The 13,700-nt window shown below is 40.1% G+C and overlaps 1 protein-coding gene across 2 annotated transcripts in view; it reads right to left on the bottom strand.

Annotated features, from left to right (window-relative positions):
- Window positions 1-13,700, bottom strand: part of erbin (erbb2 interacting protein) — a 287,800-nt gene that overhangs the window by 194,153 nt on the left and 79,947 nt on the right. The gene's annotated exons all lie outside the window — the stretch shown is intronic.

Below are 13,700 nucleotides of genomic sequence, written 5' to 3'. Positions count from 1 at the left end.
CACTTGCCTGGATAGGTGCAGCTCCAACAATAACCATCTAGGACAAAGCAGCCTGCTTGATTGGCACCCCATTCACCACCTTCAACATTTACCCCTTCCACCACCGATGCACAGGGGCAGCAGTGTGTACCATTTACAAGAAGCACAGCAGCAACTCACTAAGGCTCCTTTGACAGCACCTTCCAAACCCACAACCTCTACCACCTAGAAGAACCAGGGCAGCAGATGCACAGGAACCCCACCACTACCTGCATGTTTCCATCTAAGTCACACACTATCCTGACCTAAAATTATATCACTGTTCCTGGGTCAAAATCCTGGAACTCCCTTGCTAACAGCACTGTTGATGTACCTACGCCATGAGGTCTGTAGCAGTTCAAGATGGCGGCTCACCACCACCTTCTCAAGGGGCAATTAGGGATGGGCAATAAATGCTGGCATTGACAGCGATGCCCACATCCTGTGAAAGAATAAGACTAAAACTAATCACACTGCCCCACACTCTCTCCATAACCTTGCATAGTAGTCAGCCTTGGCACCCTTGCCTCAAAGTCAACAGGTCATGGATTCAAGCCCACTCCAATGACATGTGCATATAATCTAGGCTGAAGCTTCAGTGCAGTACTGAGGGCGTACAGTCGGTCGGAGGTGTCATATTTTGGATAAGTTGTTAAACTAAGCTCCCATCTCTTTCCTATCCCAATATGTCCTTACGCGGATCAATGTCAAAATATGTTTGTTAACACTCCTGTGATGTGCCTCGGGATGATTTACTATGTTCAAGGTATTGCTAAATCACTGCCTCTATCAGTGATATTCTAAAATAATGGAGAACCTATCCAGGAGAGTTGCAACTATTGCCTGTAGATCAGACAAGGTATACATTTCATCACATCTATTGAAGGAGCCTTGTTCGCACAGCCTGCAGAAGCACCCTAATGTTTTTGCAGATTAAATAAGGGAAATCACAAGTACAAGGTAGGCACAGACATGATGGGCCAAGTGGCCTTCTTCTGTGCCGTAAACTTTCTATGATTCTATGATGCACCTTTTAAGCGCTTCATCTGCCAATAGCTCGAAATCTATTAAATGCAATTTCTCAGTAGCTACAGGGAAAAAAGTAAATCAAAACTTGAAACTTTTTCAATGTTAAACGCCATGTATTTTCCTGTTTAGTTAGCCAAAGCATTGACGAAACAAATGGAAGACAGTCCTCCATGGTGGCAGGGGACCAAAGCAAACCATTTCATTCAATCTTTTAACTTGTCAGCACGTTCATTTAAAAAACTGTAACAAGATGGATAAGAAATGTACAAAAAAAATGAACAGTGCAACCGGTAAAGCTTGATGAGCTTGCACCAAATCCAACAAAAGGAGTGTGGCTAAAGGCATGTGAGCTGGCTCAAAAAGAATAAAGCTCATGGACCTGCGTTCAAATCACAGGATCTCTCCACAAATTCACATGCAAAAATCGAACATCTTTGACTTTCAGCTTGTAATTTAACTTTTATTTTTGCTAGATAGGATGCATAACACTAAAGATTTTCAAACAGGCAGAAAAGTCAGTCTGTGGGGGGGGAACACTTTACTCTCTCCCATTAGCTTAAGGGAGATGTTACAGACCTTAAGTAAGCCATTGACTCGAAACTAAATGAAAACTTTTAAATATATACTTGCATACCCACATATGTATGCATGTAGCATTCACCAGTCTAAGCCTATCTTCGTCTATATTGGCACACAGCACTAGAACCAAATCTCAATGGAAAAATAAATGAGCTACGACAAGGTTTGTTTTAGTCTCGCCAGATGAGTGGAAACGGGTAAAGTGCATTGGGGGCAGCAGTTTTTAAGTGTTTAGGTTACTCTCCTACTCCAGGATAAATTCACACTTAAAACATATTTGTTGCTTTGAAAAATATAAACAAATCATTCTGAACACAGGCCATGTTCAGTTAATTTCTGCTCTGCCAATTTGTTAGGCATTTTAATGTGCCATAAAAAGATCGCCACTGAGGAAACACTTCCTGCCCTTACAATACTTAATTTCAAATCAACAACTGGCTCCTCACTCAAGTCTGAACATTGAAGATTTAGTCTCCAGCGCTCTATCATTCTGATTACCTGCAGTGAGATCATAATTACTAACTTTTAATAGCTTTCCCGTGTGTGTGTGTGTGTGTGTGTGTGTGTGTGTGTGTGTGTATATATATATATATATATATATATATATATATATTATATATATATACACATACCTTTAAATAGGTGAGTATGTTAGTTACAATTGGGTATTCAGTGACCTATCAAAACATGTAGCTCTTCAGTATAAGAACTGAAGTGGAAGATATAAACACAAATAACAGCACCTGACTGATGTTTCAATTGAACATTTAAGTCAATGAAGTTCATCACCTTTAGAGGACACCCAAACCCAAAAATATTATGTGGCATTTTACTACAAACTAGAAAGGTACATTGCAAATAATTGAAATTTAAATGGTTTTTGGTTTACTGATTGATGATCCTATGGGGCTGCTTTCCTATTAATCTAGATTTTTGAAAAAATCTTAAAATATAGTGGAGAATATCGAATATAAACTATCCTCTGAGGCATTTCTCCAGATGTTATTACACTCTAAGGGAGGGAATTTCACTTTTTTTAAGCAGCTCATTTCAAGGGGAGGCGGTGGTGTACTGGTACTGTCATTGAACTCGCAATCCAGAGGCCCAAGCTCATGCTCAGGCGTCATGAGTTCAAATCCCACCACAGCAGATAGTGAAATTTGAATTAAATTAATAAATCTGGAATTAGTCCAACGGTGACCATGAAACTATTGTCGATTGTTGTAAAAATCCCATCTGGTTCACTAATGTCCTTTAGGGAAGGAAATCTGCTATCCTGACCTCGTCTGGCCTACATCTGACTCCAGACCCACAACAATGTGGTTGACTCTTAAATGCCCTCTGAAATGGCCTAGCAAGCCACTCAGTTCAAGGGCAATTAGGGATGGGCAATAAATGCTGGCTTAGCCAGCGACGGCCATATCCCATGAAATGATTTTTTAAAAAAAATATGGTTGGTATCTTGATCAGAATTACTTTTTCTCCACTTGAACAGAGTCCAGGTATTATGCTGCAGCGTCCAGCTGAATGCCTTTACCTACCAAGGGCAGGAAAAAATAATAAAAATCACAATGCTCTCAAGCCAAAGCAAAACCAGAAAAAACTGGAATCATACAGCAAGTCAGTCTGCATCTGTGGTGAGAATAGTTGATGTTTCAGATTCGTATCCTTCTGAAGGGCACAAACCTAAAACGTTGACTGTATGTACTCTCCACAGATGCTGCCCAATCTGCAGTGAAAATTAACTTAGTTAAAGCCGTATTTATTGTGATCCATTCAGAGACATAACCAATGGCTATAATGTGAATCAGGTCAAATAATAAGAACAAGTATAAAAGCAAAATACTGCGGATGCTGGAAATCTGAAATAAAAACAAGAAGTGCTGGAATCACTCAGCAGGTCTGGCAGCATCTGTGGAAAGAGAAGCAGAGTTAACGTTTCGGGTCAGTGACCCTTCATCGGAACTGACAAATATTAGAAAAGTCACAGGTTATAAGCAAGTGAGGTGGGGGTGGGGCAAGAGATAACAAAGGAGGTCTAGAGTAGACCAGGCCACATAGCTGACCAAAAGGTTTTAGATTAGATTAGATTAGATTAGAGATACAGCACTGAAACAGGCCCTTCGGCCCACCGAGTCTGTGCCGACCGTCAACCACCCATTTATACTAATCCTACACTAATCCCATATTCCTACCAAACATCCCCACCTGTCCCTATATTTCCCTACCACCTACCTATACTAGTGACAATTTATAATGGCCAATTTACCTATCAACCTGCAAGTCTTTTGGCTTGTGGGAGGAAACCGGAGCACCCGGAGAAAACCCACGCAGACACAGGGAGAACTTGCAAACTCCACACAGGCAGTACCCAGAATTGAACCCGTGTCCCTGCAGCTGTGAGGCTGCAGTGCTAACCACTGCGCCACTGTGCCGCCCTAGGTCATGGAGCAAAGGCAAACAATATGTTAATGGTGTGTTGAAAGACAAAGCATTAGTACAGATTAGGTGTAAATACACTGAATATTGAACAGCAGCAAGTGCAAACCTGAAAAAAAAGAGTGGGTAAGCAAACTGAACAAACAAAGATGAAATGAAATAAATGCAAAAAAAAAGATTGTAAAAAAATGTAAAAAAGGTTAAAAAAAAGGAAGAAAAAATAACTAAAAATGAAAGTAAAATGGGGGGCTGTCATGCTCTGAAATTATTGAACTCAATGTTCAGTCCGGCAGCCTGTAGTGTGCCTAATCGGTAAATGAGATGCTGTTCCTCGAGCTTGCGTTGATGTTCACTGGAACACTGCAGCAATCCCAGGACAGAGATGTGAGCAGGGGAAAGTGTTGAAATGGCAAGCAACCGGAAGCTCAGGGTCCTGCTTGCGGACTGAGCGGAGATGTTCCGCAAAGCGGTCACCCAGTCTGCGCTTAGTCTCCTCAATGTAGAGGAGACCACACTGTGAGCAGCGAATACAGTATACTACATTGAAAGAAGTACAAGTAAATCGCTGCTTCACCTGAAAGGAGTGTTTGGGGCCTGGGATAGTGAGGAGAGAGGAGGTAAATGGGCAGGTATTACACCTCCTGCGATTGCAGGGGAAGGTGCCCTGGGACGGGGACGAGGTGGTGGGGGTAATGGAGGAGTGGACCAGGGTGTCACGGAGGGAGTTATAATAAGAACAAGTAGTTTGTTGGTGACAAATTATACCTTCTCGATGTGTGCATCAGAAGTGGTTGGGAGACCTGGGGGCGGGGGGAGGAAAAAGGGAGCCAGAAGTATAATTATTGTTGAAATGCATATGCAGAATCCAGGATAAGGCTATGATAGTATCCAAAACAAGAACATTCCTTTGACTTCTGTAGCAATCCCTGCATTTTTCTACCACATTGAAGACATACAGATTAGGTAGCACATTAGGGTTCCAGCTGTTTATATGTATTCTATTGACACAGCCTGAAGGATCTGCCATCTAAAGTTCATGTGCACAATTTCATAAAATATAAAATTATACATTCTTTTCTATAGTGGGCTTCAATTACTCATTTACATCTCTTATGACCTTGATGATCTTTAGCCCGGCTTGTGCTGCAACTATCAAGGTTTTTCACCTCAGGCATCAGACGGTCAGCATACTGTCAACAGGAAGCCATTGGAAGCAATTGTTTGTTTGAAGGGCTAAGTATGTTAAGAATGAAAATTTCCGTTCAGCCACCTAGTGACTGAAACATTTAAAAGGGCAATGGAGATATGGGAATAATCATCATGATAGAGCCTTGGAAATATAAGTTACTATCCTCCAGGAGAGGAGTAGAAAGAAAAATCAGACAGAAAAGAATTAGGCAAGGAGAAACCCTATGGGCAATTACTAATGGATGAAAATGGAATAGTGTAGGTCAGATGGTTTCACAGGTCGGCGCAACATCGAGGGCCGAAGGGCCTGTACTGCGCTGTAATGTTCTAATTCTAATTAGTGATGGAACACCCTTGGAACTTGGTAGAATTATCTCTTTTTGTAACTGTAGTGATGCAGGCATCATATACCATCAATTGGAACTGTGAAGCTTTGCTAACTGTCAGACTAAGTGAGCCAAATCTCAGAACTGAAACCTTCTAGCAATTATCCATTGCTTTATTTTCCTTCCTCCTTTGCCACATTAAAAACATTTCACAATCTGATTAATCTGGGAGGAGTCCTCTAAATCAAACAGAAGTTTAACAGAGCTTTATAGTTGATTTTCTGTATTTAAAATGTCGTGTTCCCAATAGAAACAGTTTGAGTTGCAGCAGCAAATGACAACATTCTGTTAGAACAAAAATTATAAAGGAGGAAATGCATCACTTCACATTGACAATTAGCCTAAATCATCATAGGATGAATGAAAGTTGCTAGTACACTATGGATCACATAGAAACAGCTAACAATAATGCAGAAAAGTCGAGTGCTACTAAGGATTCAGCACTTAACATGTCAAATCACTGTGAAGCAGAAATAAAGCAAATAGAGCGCTTAATTACATTTCTGCAGTCAGTTCTGTTTAATTGGAAAGATATAATGTTAAAATAGTAGAGCGACCTGGACCTGGAGTCTTGTTCAGTTTTGGTCACCTACATATAAAGGAAACAATTAAGCACTGAAGCGAAGAACCATCAGGCTGATCCTTTGTCTCAAAGAATTAAATTACAAAACTACAAAAGCTAAGAGTCTTTAGCTTTTAAAAGGGATGGAGATGGAATCTTGTAGATGTTTACAAGATGTTAAATAGCATGGATAAGGCATAATTTGGAGTACTGTCAAGTTATGCAATACTAGACCAACAGGCCATAGAATAAAACTGGTGAAAATAATGCTTTGACAGAGATTAAGAAGAACTTCACGCAAAGAGTAATAAATGGTCTCCCAGATGTGGTTGTGAAGATCAGTCAAAAATTTGTTGGATGATGTGATAAGGGAAATGAATGGTTTGTTTTATTCTGGAAGAGTGAGCGTAGACGGGCTGCCTCATTTGTATCAATTCTGCATACCACCATGAAAATCTAATAACTCAATACCTCTTGTTACGACCAAGGCAGCAGGAGTGCATTGTTAATTCAGTCCCACTTCTCCACAGGTCACAACATATAAATAAATGTTCCCATTTACCAAAACAGCCAATTAGATACCCTATTTGTCCCCAGAATAAAGCATACCAACCAGGTTTCTTTAATAAACAAAATTATCCATTTATTATAAACCAAGTCTTAACCAATAATTAAGTAAACATATATGCGCATTAAGATGTTAAAGCACCATATTTTTATCCTAGCCTTCACGCATATACATCTAAAAACCGGTTAACTGGGAAAGAAAGGCATTTTTGTTTAGAGCTGTTACAAAGAAATAGAAGGAATAATAAAAATAACTTAGTCTGTAAAGATATGGAAGGAAGTCCTTTGTTTTGGCGAGGTGTCCCAAAGTCGAATATTTGGTTGCCACTAGGAATCTTTCCAGGTGAGGTTGATGAGCCTCCTGGTGCAGGCGTTGAAAGAAATTCAACTGCAGAAGGCTTCACATAGGTCTTACAGCAGGTGTGCAGCAACAAAGGTGTCAATTCTCTCACATTCGATGCAAAATGCTTTTCAAGATGCAAGGTTTCTGCAAACATTCCAGATGTCTTCAAAATACGGGAGGCAAGAATACAACTTCATACAGGCTTTTGATTTTCAAGAGCAGGGATTCTTCAAAGAGAGTTAACAGGGGCCTGGATGTTCTTCTGTTCTCCAACAACTCCTTTAGTCCAAGAAAGGAGCTGGCTTTTAACAATTCAAAGTGAAACCAAAAACAGTTCAGCAACAGTCATGTGACAGCCATATATCATGGTCTGCCATTTCCTTGTAAACATCTGTCCCTTCAGGTTAGAACTCCGTGGTTTTACTTGAAGTCACATGCTTTCCAGTAGAAACTAGTTTACTGGTCAGCCTTTTGTGAAACTTCCTTTTTAAAAAAAAAACACCCAAAGTTCAGCAAGCTCCAGATGATTCAATGTCCATGAAATCTTTTTTCAGTTTCTAAAAATATAGATTCCCAAGTTTCAACACAATGCAAACTCTCGTCTCACTCCAGACAAACTAGTACAAACAGAATATTAACCTACAACAATGCTCTAATTTATAATATTGGCACCTCCATCCCACAATTTTACTCATTTTTTTTTTGAAAAAAAGACTTCAAACCGGTTATAATGGGAAAAGGAGCCAAATAAAATACTATTGAAAATATTAGACAGCGTTTACCAAAACGTCTGACTTTGTAATCCACAGGCACAAATTAGTGCAAAGTAGATTAGTACTATTTCAAACATTGGTATTCTAATCATCTGTACAGCAAATATACCAGTCAGCAAAAATTACTTTGATTTCTTGTAAATCAGATACTGCAAATCAAGGAATTGCACTCAAATGAATTGCATTTATAAATGCAATTCATCTATCAGTTCAAACTTATTGCAAGTTAAATTGTGTGAGTAAGTAGAAAGTGTTGGCACCATGGTTGCACCAAATATCCTTCGTGTCCTTTGAGACGGTCAGTGACTCTATGACTGTTATCACCAAATCACATTGGCCTGCCTTGCTGCTCCAGCACTACCCATCTCACCTCTCATTTAAAATTTTTGTTCTCTATCTCTACCATCCATCCAAGAACCATGAAAATTTCATTGAGATAGCTTCACTGCTTGTCCACCTCAGCCTCTGTGCCAAACAACTTCTCATTCTGTGATTCATCATGTTCTCTCTCGAGTTCACTGCCCTCTTATCCTTCCTTAATCTCACACTGTGTAAATTTCCTAAACCATATTCACAGCCACTCCTTGACCTTGCCATCTCATGTGGTCTTGCTACTCCCATCATATCAATCACAGAGAAAGCCATCAATTCCTTGCATCAGTCACCACCCACATCCACCTTCTCCCCTGCTCACATCTCTGTCCTGGGATTGCTGCAGTGTTCCAGTGAACATCAACGCAAGCTCGAGGAACAGCATCTCATCTACCGATTAGGCACACTACAGCCTGCCGGACTGAACATTGAGTTCAATAATTTCAGAGCATGACAGCCCCCCATTTTACTTTCATTTTTAGTTATTTTTTCTTCCTTTTTTTACATTTTTTAAACATTTTTTACAATCTTTTTTTGCATTTATTTCATTTCACCTTAGTTTGTTCAGTTTGCTTACCCACTGTTTTTTTCAGGTTTGCACTTGCTGCTGTTCAATATTCAGTGTATTCACACCTAATCTGTACTAATGCTTTGTCTTTCAACACACCATTAACATATTGTTTGCCTTTGCTCCGTGACCTTTTGGTCAGCTATGTGGCCTGGTCCAATCTGCACCTTCTCCTTTGTTATCTCTTGCCCCACCCCCACCTCACTTGCTCATAATCTGTGACTTTTCTAATATTTGTCAGTTCCGAAGAAGGGTCACTGACCCGAAACGTTAACTCTGCTTCTCTTTCCACAGATGCTGCCAGACCTGCTGAGTGATTCCAGCATTTCTTGTTTTTGTTCCACCTTCTCCCTTCCCTGTCCCAACCCTACTTCCTTCTGCACCCACCCTGGAAAAAACTCTCTCAATTCACTTACAAATCCACTTTCAAATTCCCAACTGTTTAGCCTTTGGCCCTCCCTTTACAGCATTTGTACAGTTGCCAATATGTTCAACCACACTCACCTCCGCTGTCCCAGTTTCCATTAAATCCATTACTCTCTCTTTCACCCTGGCCACTCCCTTGGTGTGGGCCCTCAACTCTGGTCCCTCAAGTCCAAGCGACGCAGACATGAATGGCTATTCCAGCGGTCTACCATATTCATTCACTGCCAGACCTGGCTGGACCACATAAAGCAGTATTGGGCCCTGCTCTCATCTACAACCAAAACTGATCACTATTCAAGGATCATCCTGGAAAGCAAAGATAACCCGAGGCTTCTTTTCTCTACAGCAAACTGGCTTCTTAAACCCCTCTCCCTTCTGCTCTACCCTCACAGTAACATTGCCCAACTCCGCCCCAGCCTCAGCTCATCTGCTGCTGAAGCCCTCAACTATGCCTTTGCCACCTCTAGACTTAACTATTTCAATGCAGACATGGCCAGCCTCCCAAGTTGTACCCTCCGTAAACCTGATGTCATCGAAAACTCTGCTGCCATGTGCTAACTCGGAAAATATCTAGTTCACCCATCGCTCCTGTGCTTGCTGACCTAAATTAGCATCCTGTTAAGCGACATCTTGATTTTAAAATTCTCATCCTTGTTTTCAAATCCCCTATCTCTCGAATCTCCTCCAGCCACACAAACATCTGAGATATTTGCGCTCCTCTAATTCTGGCCTCTGCGGCATCTCCGATTTTAATTATTGCACTATTGGTGGCTCTGCCTTCAGCTGCCTAGGCCTAAGCTCAGGAGTTCCCTCCCTAAACCTCTCCCCCTCTCTCCTCCTTTTAAGATGCTCCTTAAAACCTACCTCTTTGACCAAGACTTTAGTCATGTATTGCCTGTCAAAATTTGCTTGATAATGCTCCTGTGAAGTGCCTTGGGATATTTTATTTTACTTTAAAGGCGCTGTAGAACCACAAATTGTTGCTGTTGCTAGCATTTCCAAATTTACAACATCTCAAACATTAAGCACAAGCCCTCTACAAATACAGTTATTTTCCTTTCTTTAATTACTAGTGGAACATTCAAGGCAAGCCATCTACCTCACACACACAGTACTACTATACATCAGTGGCTTCCCTGAAACTAGCTTGAGCAATTTATACTCCGTTGCCGATTGGCACATGCCCACAGGCTAAAGCCGTCTTTAGTTTGGTAGTCATTCGTAAATTCCATTCCAAAAAGACAGCTATTCAAAGCATTGTAGAAAAGTTCACTACTGCAGAAAGCAATGCTCTTTTGAAGATCTGAAGGCAGAGTGGAAGGAGCTTCATTCTGACCTGTACCATACCTAAAGTGCGAACATTTGATGCAGACAGCATGTCAGAATAATCCTAAATATTCCATCCCAAGACATGGCTATTCCTGTTGCAAATAAAAGGTTTAGTTATTAACAACTAGTTAATAAAGCATTAAAGGAAAACAGTCACTGCAGTGATTTCATACACTTCAACATGCTATTGTTGTTAAATAAGAGATTCTGGAAGTTCTCATATTCAAAGAACAATGCATTATGAGGAATAGATCACATTAGTATCAGTTTTTTTATGGCAGGCAGCTAAGTAGCAAAATGTCAATTATCAGTGCCCCCATGCAGTTTGCAGGCCATAACTTCTGACAGCACTATATTTTATGGTAAATGGAAATATCTTTGATTCACGCAAAGAAAGCGGGATGAATTCATAGCATAAACATTTTCTTGTGCTGCAAGACAAAAAAGGAATAATGTAGGGAAGGGGTAAATAAAAGACAAAGAAGGCTACAGAATTCTGCAAAAAGAAACTTGCCTTTAAAAAAACCCACCAGAATTAATAATTGCTTAAGACTTCAACTGAAGCTGGCAGCACAAACTCACATCCATCAGAACAGCCAAGGTTAAAATCATGCTGGTCACAGCCACAACATCAGTTGTTTGCAACAGTGGCCTCAACATTGGAAGGAGGGGGGAGAGACAGAAGTTCTTTTTTAATACAAATTAGACAAGATACCCAATAGCTATCCTGCCATGCTTACTGAATGGGCTCAGGGATGTCAACGGCTCCTTTTTGATTATATTGAAGTCAATGGTTCAAATAGACATTCAAGGGTTTTGTAAGTCTGCACTATTAAATAGGAGTGGTTCTTTTTTCAACTGCCAGATTTGAAACTTAACCCAGGCAAAAACATTTTTTAGTATTGTCCAGCTTTAAAGAATGCAACTCAGCCCAATTGTGATAGATCATCGCACAATATTTAATGCAAGTTAAGCAGAAAAATTTCAGGAATTCTAAGGAAAGGGAACAGAGTTATTAGTTCCAGAATTAAACAAACTCCTAGGTGATTTGGAAGGTTAGGCTCGATAGACCCACAGTCCTCTCTTGCCCAAAACACTATACTGTTATTCAAACACTGAAAATAGGGCTGTGATACATATTTGGTCAATAGAAGCAAGAACTTTTAAACAGAAATTTGGCACATTTGCTTACATCATTTTGTCAACTTCATACATGCAATCATCTCCCTGTTGTACAAGTTTAACCAGATGCACATATAACATCCTGAATAACTGCAGAGCTCAGAGCTTTTATCTAACTTTTAGTCAAACCAAACCGATTAGATTTCCAGTATGTTACATTAAAAGAACACTTGGCCCTATCTTCGTGTTTGGCTTCACATTATTTTTCACAAGGTAGGACTCAAAAATTAAACTCAGTAAGTGTAAAACAGTAATCGAACACAAACTGCCAGACTAACATGCAAAGACTATGGCTTCACAAAATTTCACACAAATTTACCACAGTTTTATTTATGTTGCCATAACAGGGAGTTTGCTGGGCTTGTGTGTTATGTATTATAACCCATCTAGTCAAGGGTGGAAAACAATAGAAGATCCTCTCAGGTTTTGCACATCCTCCTAAAATGTGATCTGGAAAAACAGAAATGCTTGATTACCGTAATAGGCTTTAAAAATTGACATTCCTTTTGACACTGGCATTTTACTTAAGTATCAGAGGATTCGCACCTTCAAGTTCCTGCACAGGGAGTTCCCAATGTCAGTCAAATAATTGCAAGGAAATACGAGACTTCCCCATTTCAAGCACGGCAAAATTGTAAACACAAGTCACGAAGGACCAACAACTTCCAATGCCCATTACCAAATAGTGGAGGCCAAGAGATCATGTACAATATGAAACAATACTGCAATGTCTTTTTCCATTAATGCCAGAGTGCATTACCGCCTTAGAAAATTTACAAGTCAAATCAGCACATGACAAATCACAATATAAAACAAATTGTTTATCATACAGTATTTATCAAAACAAAATTAATCTTCTGAATCAAAATCAAGCTCTGTTTTTACATTTTCATTTTATAATTTCTAAGATGCAATGCAGTTGATTTTGTACTATACAAATTATGCAAGAATTCTTGCATTACTGAATGGGCCTCTATTGAATTGATTCTAAATTCCTCATTAAAGCCTTCATATACTAAGAATATTTTGCTTCTAGTACAGTACTTCCATGCTTACTGAATAGGCATGCATTTTTCTGCCAAGCATAATTTTGTTGGTACATATTAATACAAAGTCAGTTTCCTTAGGTTCAAAGATAAAATTTTCAAGTAAAGCAATGGGAAGTCAAAAGAACATATCAATGATAGTTGTGTGTTTTGAGCACTCAACCTATGCTATGGACAGAGTTTTTTTTTTTGAAAGCCACTTCATGTTAGAGCTCAAATAGCAATGTGAAGGATAGAACTGGAGCCTAGACCTTTTACACTTGCAAGCTTTTATTTACCAAGACACATACTACATAGCTATCACCTCCAATCCAACAAGACATTGTTTCATTTAGGAAAACTGAAAAGGATTCCATGGCTGTTTTTCCACTGGGGTCACTGAAAGGACAGAGAGGTCTTGTTTGAAAACAACATATACTGGGAGTCACCTGTCTTCAGATAATTACCCAGTAGGAGCTTTTTGACTTGGGGGAGATGTTTACAGAGAAGTGACAGGTCAAGATTTAGTTTAGTTTTAGAGATACAGCACTGAAACAGGCCCTTCAGCCCACCGAGTCTGTGCCGACCATCAACCACCCATATATACTAATCCTACCACATCCCCACCTGTCTCTATATTTTCCCTACCACCTACCTATACTAGGGGCAATTTATAATGGCCAATTTACCTATCAACCTGCAAGTCTTTTGGCTGTGGGAGGAAACCGGAGCACCCGGAGAAAACCCACGCAGACACAGGGAGAACTTGCAAACTCCACACAGGCAATACCCAGAATTGAACCCAGGTCGTCGGAGCTGTGAGGCTGCGGTGCTAACCACTGCGCCACCCTATAAGGGTCAGGAGGTTTGACTCGAGATATTGTTTTTAGTTTCACTTTGGACAGTGTGCAGGG

Source organism: Heterodontus francisci, chromosome 4, assembly GCF_036365525.1.
Source record: "Heterodontus francisci isolate sHetFra1 chromosome 4, sHetFra1.hap1, whole genome shotgun sequence".
NCBI lineage: Eukaryota > Metazoa > Chordata > Chondrichthyes > Heterodontiformes > Heterodontidae > Heterodontus > Heterodontus francisci.
Note: the sequence above shows the minus strand (reverse complement) of the source record. Positions and strands in the feature narration are given on the sequence as shown.